Source organism: Mus caroli, unplaced genomic scaffold (assembly GCF_978045245.1).
Source record: "Mus caroli unplaced genomic scaffold, Mus_caroli_1 scaffold_2, whole genome shotgun sequence".
Classification (NCBI taxonomy): Eukaryota; Metazoa; Chordata; class Mammalia; order Rodentia; family Muridae; genus Mus; species Mus caroli.
This window is the reverse complement of record NW_028227257.1, coordinates 72,226,051-72,234,690: the sequence shown is the minus strand read 5'-3', so window position 1 is coordinate 72,234,690 and position 8,640 is coordinate 72,226,051. Positions and strand designations below refer to the sequence as shown.

General features: G+C 40.6%; 1 pseudogene; it reads right to left on the bottom strand.

The window, feature by feature from the left end:
* Window positions 1–2,773: 2,773 nt before the first annotated feature.
* On the bottom strand, window positions 2,774–4,982 carry LOC110306780 (28S rRNA (cytosine-C(5))-methyltransferase pseudogene; annotated as a pseudogene).
* Window positions 4,983–8,640: the final 3,658 nt, after the last annotated feature.

Sequence of the window (8,640 nt, the reverse complement as noted above, 5' to 3'; positions counted from 1 at the left end):
TATTAGGCATCCAGGGCATGGTAATCAGGCACTAAAATCAGAACTCATCATCAGAAATTCTGCTTGCAACCACGCAGCCGGACGTGGGCTATCTTCCCTTCCCCCTCCTTCCCCTGCCTCCTTTTAGTTCCCACAGGTTTTAAAGAATGATGGCAGCCAAAACTGCCCCAGTGTGATTTTTGTACTCTTTTTTTTTTCGATTTTTTAATTAGATATTTTCTTCATTTACATTTCAAATGCTATCCCGAAAGTCCCCTATACCTTCCCCCCACCCTTCTTCCCTACCTACCCACTCCCACTTCTTGGCCCTGGCATTCCCCTGTACTGGGGCATATAAAGTTTGCAAGACCAAGGGGCCTCTTTTTCCAATGATGGCCAACTAGGGCATCTTCTGCTACAGAGACATGAGCTCTGGGTGTACTGGTTAGTTCATATTGTTGTTCCACCTATAGGGTTGTAGACCTCTTCAGCTCCTTGGGTACTTTCTCTAGCTTCTACATTGGGGGCCCTGTGTTCCATCCAATAGATGACTGTGAGCATCCACTTCTGTATTTGCCAGGCACTGGCATAGCCTCACACGAGACAGCTATACTAGGGTCCTTTCAGCAAAATCTTGCTGGCATATGCAATAGTGTCTGTGTTTGGTGGCTGATTATGGGATGGATCCCCGGATGGGGTAGTCTCTAGATGGTCCATCCTATCGTCTTAGCTCCAAACTTTGTCTCTGTAACTCCTTGCATGGGTATTTTGTTCCATATTCTAAGGAGGAATGAAGTATCCATATGTTGGTCTTCCTTCTTCTTGATTTTCTAGTGTTTTGCAAATTGTATCTTGGGTATTCTAAGTTTCTGGGCCAATATGGTAATTATAATCTACTCTTCATATTATAGAGTCTCAAAGCATAATATTTTCCTGGATAATGTTAAACTAATAAAGAATTGGTATAACTTTTGCTGCTTCTTCTCAACTACAAGAAAATTTGTTTAAAATATTTTCAGTCCTTTTTATCCAGTCTATCCTGACCACTGTCCAAGAAAGGTAGTTAAAATACACCACTGACAAACCGGTAACACTTATCTTTTAAACAATGATTTTGTTTGTCTGTTTTGTGACAAAAGGCTACTTCCCTTGTAAAGGGAAAGGGCAGCTGCCTATGAAAGAACAGTGATTTCCCCAAGTGTGATCAAAGCAAAGTGCATTATATAACAATTCTGTGAAGGAAGGAGGTATTTCACGACTACTGGGTGATGTCACATGTGGTCTTTTGAAGGTTAGCAATTTTGTGATCTATATTATTTGATATTTCTAGAAGTGCTGCAATATCTGAATTTTAGGTAAATTTAATCTAAAATGTTATGTAGATCACTTTTCTGTGTTTTATAAGTAAAATTAATAGTTTAAGGCTGTATTTATTAATTTCCATTTTTGAAAGTTGTGAATTGACTAATGAGCACAGGCACAACCAAGAGAATCTACCAAAAAGGATAGTAACACTCAAAGGGCAAAATAGTGTATACAAATAAAACTCAAATACCTTAGCATGGTAAGCAAAGATGTAGCAACTGCCCACTGTTTGTGGTTTGTCTTCTGCACTTGCAACAAAACACTTAACACAGTATGATAAACATCCAAAATACTATGATTGTCTCAAAATATTCTTTACATATGTGTGTTATGATGTCAATGTCTTACTTCTACATATTTTCTGATGATAGATATATTTATTCATAAAGGTATAAAACACACAGTGTCCCACCCCCATCTTCTCTCTGACTGTATCCACCCTTGTAGATTAGAGGACAACAGGAAATAGTTGGTTCTCTATTTTCATCATGCAGGAATGAAATTTACATGGTCATGCTCAGCGACAAATACCTTTACTTGCTGAGCCATTTCACAGTTCCCAAGAAAGATATAGCTTGTTTATGAACATTTTAGGGACTACCAAAGCAATATGAAATTTTGCAAAGATTATTTGTATAGTCACTGTCATACAATTCACATATGATTATGAATTAAGAGGCACTCAATGTCTCATGGTATTTAAAGACAAGTTCTACAAATGAGTGTTAAGCTTTCCCCTAACTTGGATTACCTTTATGTTGATTGCTTATTCTAATTCATGAGGACCTTTATGGTTCTTAATTTTCCTTTATTTTAAATTTTATTTATCTTCACAAATCTCAGTTTAAAATTCAAGCAAGGATTAGGTTACTAGATTCATTTAATTCCTAATTGGTTTACAAATTATCACACTTGTTTACAGTTACAGTACTTATGATTGGTTAATTTAGATTGTTTTCTTTATTTCAACTATGTATGCATGCATGTGTACATGTAATATAAGGTTGCACATATATGTATAGATATTCTTTTTTATACTTTGTAGGTATGGAGGACAGATCCTGACAATGAGATGCCTTCCTCTAACATTCTCTATCGTAATTTTTGAAATAATACAAAGATGTCATCAGTATATCCCATCAAAAATTTCCATGACTTTCATGTTTTAAGATTTCTCAACACTTTAAGATGAATGACACATATATATATGTGTGTGTGTGTGTGTGTGTGTGTGTGTGTGTGTGTGTGTGTCATATATGTATTACAAAATGCTCCAATTAGTCTTTTAAACAGGATTCTTTTTTTTTAGGAGTGGTAATATGTATATTAAATTTCATTTGTATGCACAGGGGGAAGCCAGCCTTGCATCACGATCTAAAAGTTCAACCCAGAGACAATGTCAACGAGTTTCCAAGTCCATTTAAGACATTTAAGACAACAGAGGCTGGCTGCTGCCCTTTGTCATTGATTTCCTCCTTTTTGCTGGTGGTGGCCTGGTGGAACTGTGGGGAGACACAAAGGGGGCTGAGGGTCCCTTAGGAACAGCATCTTCTTTCAGGGGAGCAGCTCCGTTGGCAGGCTGCTGTGCTAACTGCTGCTTTCCTTTCTGTTTCTTTTTGGCTTTCCCAAGGGATGGAGCACAGTCCTTAGGTCTTGGGGCTGCATGAATTTCAGAGGGAGTCGGCACAGGAGGTGTCCCCCAGTCCTCACTCCTGGAAGGGGGGGCTCTTCTTTGGGACAGCAGCCTCCTTGGAGGGCTTCCATTTAGGTCCCCGCTGCTTCAGCTTCTCAGCCCTCTTTCGTTTCCTGCTCAGGTCGGCTTTCCCAGCAGACTGACTGGGCCTGGCGGACACTTGGGCATCTGGGACAGAAGGCTCAGTGGACAAGCCTGGCCCTTTGGCGATGCCGTTCAACTTCTGGAAGGACTTCTTGGAATGTGGCTGTCTCAGCAACTGCTACTTTGCCTTCACAGCCCCACGGGCTTTCTTGGTGGGCTGACTACCGTTCTCAGACTTTGGGGTGACCTGATCCTTCAGGTTAGGCTCTGTAGGGGTAGCTGCTGCCAGGTTTCCTGCATGGGGCTGGGGAATAGAATTGGAAAATTTCTTGAACTTGGCGATAAAGAAACCGTCCATATTGTGAGTGTGAGGGTGGAAGCGTCGGGTGGAACGCAGAGTGGGGTGAAAGCGCCTTGCTTGGAAGCGGGTAAAACCTTCCTGGCCAAAGTCGAGGCCGGTGGGCACCAGCCGCACATTCCTCTTCTTCTCTTCCACCGTAATGGAACAGGTGCAGTAGACCAGGTAGCCTCCGGTCTTGGAGGCAGCGTTCACTGAGTCGATAGTTCCTGAGCAGCAGTTCCTTCTGAAGGTGGGCACAGTGCTGGATGTCTTTCTTATCCTAGTTCATCTTCACAGCAGGGTCTTTGGAGATGAGTCCTGTGCCACTACAAGGAGCATCCAGTAGCACTCGATCAAAGCCCCCCACCACCTTGGGGAACTGGCGCCCATCATAGTGGCTGATGATGGTGTTGGTGATTCCCAAGAGGTGCAGGTTGCCCACCACGCTCTTGAGCCGGTCTGCATTGGCATCGTTGGCAAGGATCACTCCTGTGTTCTTCATCAGCTGAGCTATGTAACTGGTCTTCCCCCCAGGAGCACAGCACATGTCTAAGATCCGCTCATGTTCCTGAGGTGTCAGGGCTATGATAGGCAACATACTGGAAGCTCCCTGCAGCATATAGTGTCCAGCGAGGTACTCGGGGGTAGTGCCAATAGGCACTGAAGAATCATATACCACAAGCCCAGACTTTGACCACTTCCCCAGTGGATCCAGATTAACCCCACGATTTATCAGAGCCTGAGCAAGGTCTCGGCGACGGGTTTTCAAGGTGTTGGTTTGAAGGGTGATTGGCCAGGGCACCTCATTAGCTTCTAAGAACTCGATCAACTCAGACAGAGGGAACAGCTCCATGAACTTGCTCAACAGGAAGTCTCCATAAGAATAGTAAGTGGCCAGGTCCTTTTGAAGCCGACTTAGATACTCAGCTCGAGACCGGCCTCTTCTCGCTGAGCTCCAAAATCCCGCACTCCCATGATGTCCTGGATCCGCTTGTGAACTCACTGCAGGTCTGGAGCCTGGCCATCCTGGTCCATCTCCCCAGCAGGGGGCAGCACAAAGGCTTCCTCATCTTCCACATTAATTTGCAAATCCCCCTCTGCTTTGTCATCCTTTCTGGGGTGGGACTCAGGGGACACACCATCATCATCTTCATCTTCATCAGTGTCCTCTTGACTCCACTGGACCCCAGCTGCGGCGTCCTGGGCTTTCTGCTTCAGGGCAGCTCTTTCAATAGGCAACAGCTTTTCCTCCTCATCCTCCAAATTAGAGGCAGCTCTGTAGTCATCCACCATATCTTCATCACTGTCCTCAGAGCCCCAAAGGTCCCCCTGGGTCACCACATCATCTTCCCCCGAGTCTTCCTCCTCGTCCCCATCACTGTTTTGAATTGGTGCTGGGCGCTTCTTACCTCGAGCCTGGACTGCTCCTTTGGATAACTCTCCAGGCAATGTTTTGATTACCCTAATCCCTGGTACCAATTTCTGCTTTGTTAGGGTTTCATTGCTGTAAAGAGACACCATGATAAAGGCAACTCATTTAATCAACAACATTTATTTGACGTTAACTTACAGTTTCAGAGAATCAGTTCATTCGTATCAAGGTGGGAAGCAAGGCATCATCCAGGCAGACTGGGTGCTAGAGAAGGAGCTTCTATTTCTATATCTTGATCTGAAGGCAGCTAGGAAGAACTTTCTTCTGCCCTGGGTGGAACTTAAACATATGACGTCAAAGCCCATTATCCCCTCCAGTGGTATGCCTCCTCCAACAAGGCCATGCCTCTTAATAGTGCCACTTCCCATGGGGCAAGCATATTCAAACTACCATAGGAGATTAGACAGCTCTTTTGTATTGGGTGATTTTGAAAGTTAAATCAGAAATTATTTAGCATAATGAAAAGATTGCATACACATACAAACTTAATCCTTACTAAGGACAAAATAAGCACTTTATAAAAATAACACAGTTAAAATAAATGTGTTCTCTTACATGTATAAGGACATGTTCTTTCATGTCCAAGTGATATGGGTATAATTTATTTCCAAAAGTAAGTAATTATTAGGATTTTATTACTAGACTAGGTGAAGCCAAACCTTGGGCCATGGAGTCCTGGCAAGTAAGGTTCTTTCATTAATCCTAAACAGATCAGTTAAATAAACACAAAGAACAGTTTAATCAATGTGGGTACCCTTTGAAGAGGAGCAGATATAAAAAAGAATTCCAGTTATTCCAAAATCCATCTTGGGGGTCCTGAAATGAGGCTTTGACTTAATTAGTGGCAAAAAAAAAAAAAAATCAAACCAAACCAAAGCAAACCAAACCAAAAAAACAAACAAACAAAAAAAAAACCAAAAACAAAAAACCAAAAACAAAAAAACAAACAAAAAAAGACAAAAGACAACAAACAAACCAAAAAAAAAAAAAACCACAAACAAATAAAACCAAACCAAACCAAACCAAAACACCCCAAACCCTGTGTAATAATGCACTCTTGGTCCTAGTGTTATCCTGCCCAACATCGCCACAGTTAATGTTACAGTTAATGAGCTCTGGTCTTTTCTGAAAGGTGTTTTGACAAAGTATCAGAACTGCTTGAGGTCTGTTTTCTGGGAGGCATTCTCCCTAACTGGCTAGGATTTTGGTCTTTTATTGGGATGAGAAATTTCTGGAGAAACTATACTTCTTTGGGTCTATCATTTCAATTATTTAACAATCAAAGGGAAAAACTTTAGAATATAATTTTTACCATGAAGTATACACTTTGTGTTACACTTTCCTTTTCACTTTTTTTTTTGAGGATAAAAAAAATGGCTCAAATAAAAAGGAAAAAAAATGTATTGGGCAACATGATTAAGTTGAATGGCATCATATCAAATTCATTAAAGAGTAATAGGAAACATTTTAGGGCTATCAGAAACCTAATCACCATAAAATATGCATTATCACTATGTATCACAAAATTCTTCCTTGGAGGCTTGATTGAGGGACTAAGCAGATGTATATGGATCAATTTTTTAAATCAGAAGTGGGAGAAACAAACTGTGTAGTTTTGCTTGTGTGAGCTTGCCAAGCAGTCAACTAGACTTCGGCCATATGAAAGAAAGAAACAAACAAACAAGAACAACGACAAACTGGACAGTCAATTAAAAAAAGAGTATAGGAACAGCTCATATGAAATTTACTGTTGATTGTTCCATTGACCCAAGGCCAAGAGGTAGATTATAGATGTAGAAGCTACCTTTGAATTGTGAGTTTCACTACAATAAAGTGATGGAAACAACAGATTTTGGGGGGATGATGGCCCTTCCCCAAGCTTCTGTACTTTTGCAAGAGTCTATGTATCTAGTATGGCTTGTGTTTTGGAAACCTAAGGGGAGAAAAATAGAGTAAAATAGTTTAAAGATTTGGGAATACTTGGAACAGAGGGAAGAAATGTTACAGTTAAGCTGCTGTGCAAACAATGGCCAAAAGTTAATGAATCCTTAGGGAGTTCTCAGGATAGATAAAGGCTACTATAGAGCCTTACATACTACAGGAGGTCATTAATGTAATGACTACATTAATATGTATAAAGTGGAAGGTAGAAAAAGGATGAATAAATTTACAGAGCTGGGGAAGGCAAAGAAAGAATCAGACATACTGCAAAATGATTAAATTAGCCAAGGAGTATTTTCAAAGGCATTACTTTTAATAGGTGGTAGGTTTTATACAGAAAACCATCTTTGATGACTTCAGATTATAGGAGGCTAAATAAAGCTAAATATAAAACAAATCAGCTGTAGGAGTTCTCTGATAGAATTTTGGGTGTCACTTATATATACTATTACATCGTCTGTAAACAGTAATACCTTGACTCTTCTATTCCAATTTGCATCCATTGATCTCCATTTGTTGTCTCATTGATCTGTATAGAATTTCAAGAACTATATTCACTAGATAGGAAGACAGTAGGAAACCTTGTCTTGTCCCAGATTTTAGTAGAATTGACTCAAGTTCCTTTCCATTTAATTTGATGTTGGTTGTTGGTTTGCTGTATATTGCTTTTATTATGTATTGCTTTAGGTATGTATCATGAATTCTTGATCTCTCCAAGACTTTTTTAAAAATTATTTAATCTCTTTTTTACACTCTGGATTTCATCCCCCTCCCAGTTCACCCTCTGTTCCCCATCCCATACCTCTCCCCCGACCCCTGTCTCTAATAGGATGTCCGCACCCCCCACCCTCACCCCACCCCTGACCTCAAGCTCTATTATAGAACAATAGTGATAAAAACTGCATGGTATTGGTACAGAGACAGACATGTTGATCAATGGAATAGAATTGAAGACCCAGAAATAAACCACACACTTATGGACACTTGACCTTTGACAAAGAAGCCAAAAATATACAATGAAAAAAAGAAAGCATCTTCAATGAATGGTGCTGGTCTGTATGTAGAAAAAAGAAAATAGTCCCATATTTGTCACCTTGTACAAAGCTCAAGGCCAAGTGGATCAAGGAGCTCAACATAAAGCCAGATTCACTGAATCTAATAGAAGAGAAAGTGGGAAAGAGCCTTGAACTCATTGGCACAGGGGAAATTTCCTAAATAGAACTAAACCCAGAATTCACAATTGAGGAATCCCTAATGGCTGAGAAGAACCTAAAGAAATGTTCAAAGTCTTTAGTGATCAGAGAAATGCAAATTAAAACGACCCTGAGATTACACCTTACACCAATCACAATGGCCAAACTCAAAACCTCGGATGACAACACATGTTGGAGAGGATGTGGATAAAGAGGAACATTCCTCCATTGCTTCTGGGATTGTAAAATGGTATAACCATTCTAGAAATCAATCTGGAGGTTCCTCAGAAAATTGGAAATAGATCTACCTGAAGACCCAGCTATACCACTCTTGGGGATAAATCCAAAAGATGCTCTACCATGCCATAGGGGAACATGTTCTACTATGTTCATAGCATCCTTATTTATAATAGCCAGGAGCTGGAAAAAAACCCAGATGTCCCTCAACAGAGGAATAGATACAGAAAATGTGGTTCATTTACATAATGGAATACTACTCAGCTATGAAGAATGAGTACATCCTGAGTTTTGCAGGCAAATGGATGGAACTAGAAAATATCTCAAAGACTTTTAACAAAAATAGGTGTGGTATTTTGTCAAAGGCTATTTCAGC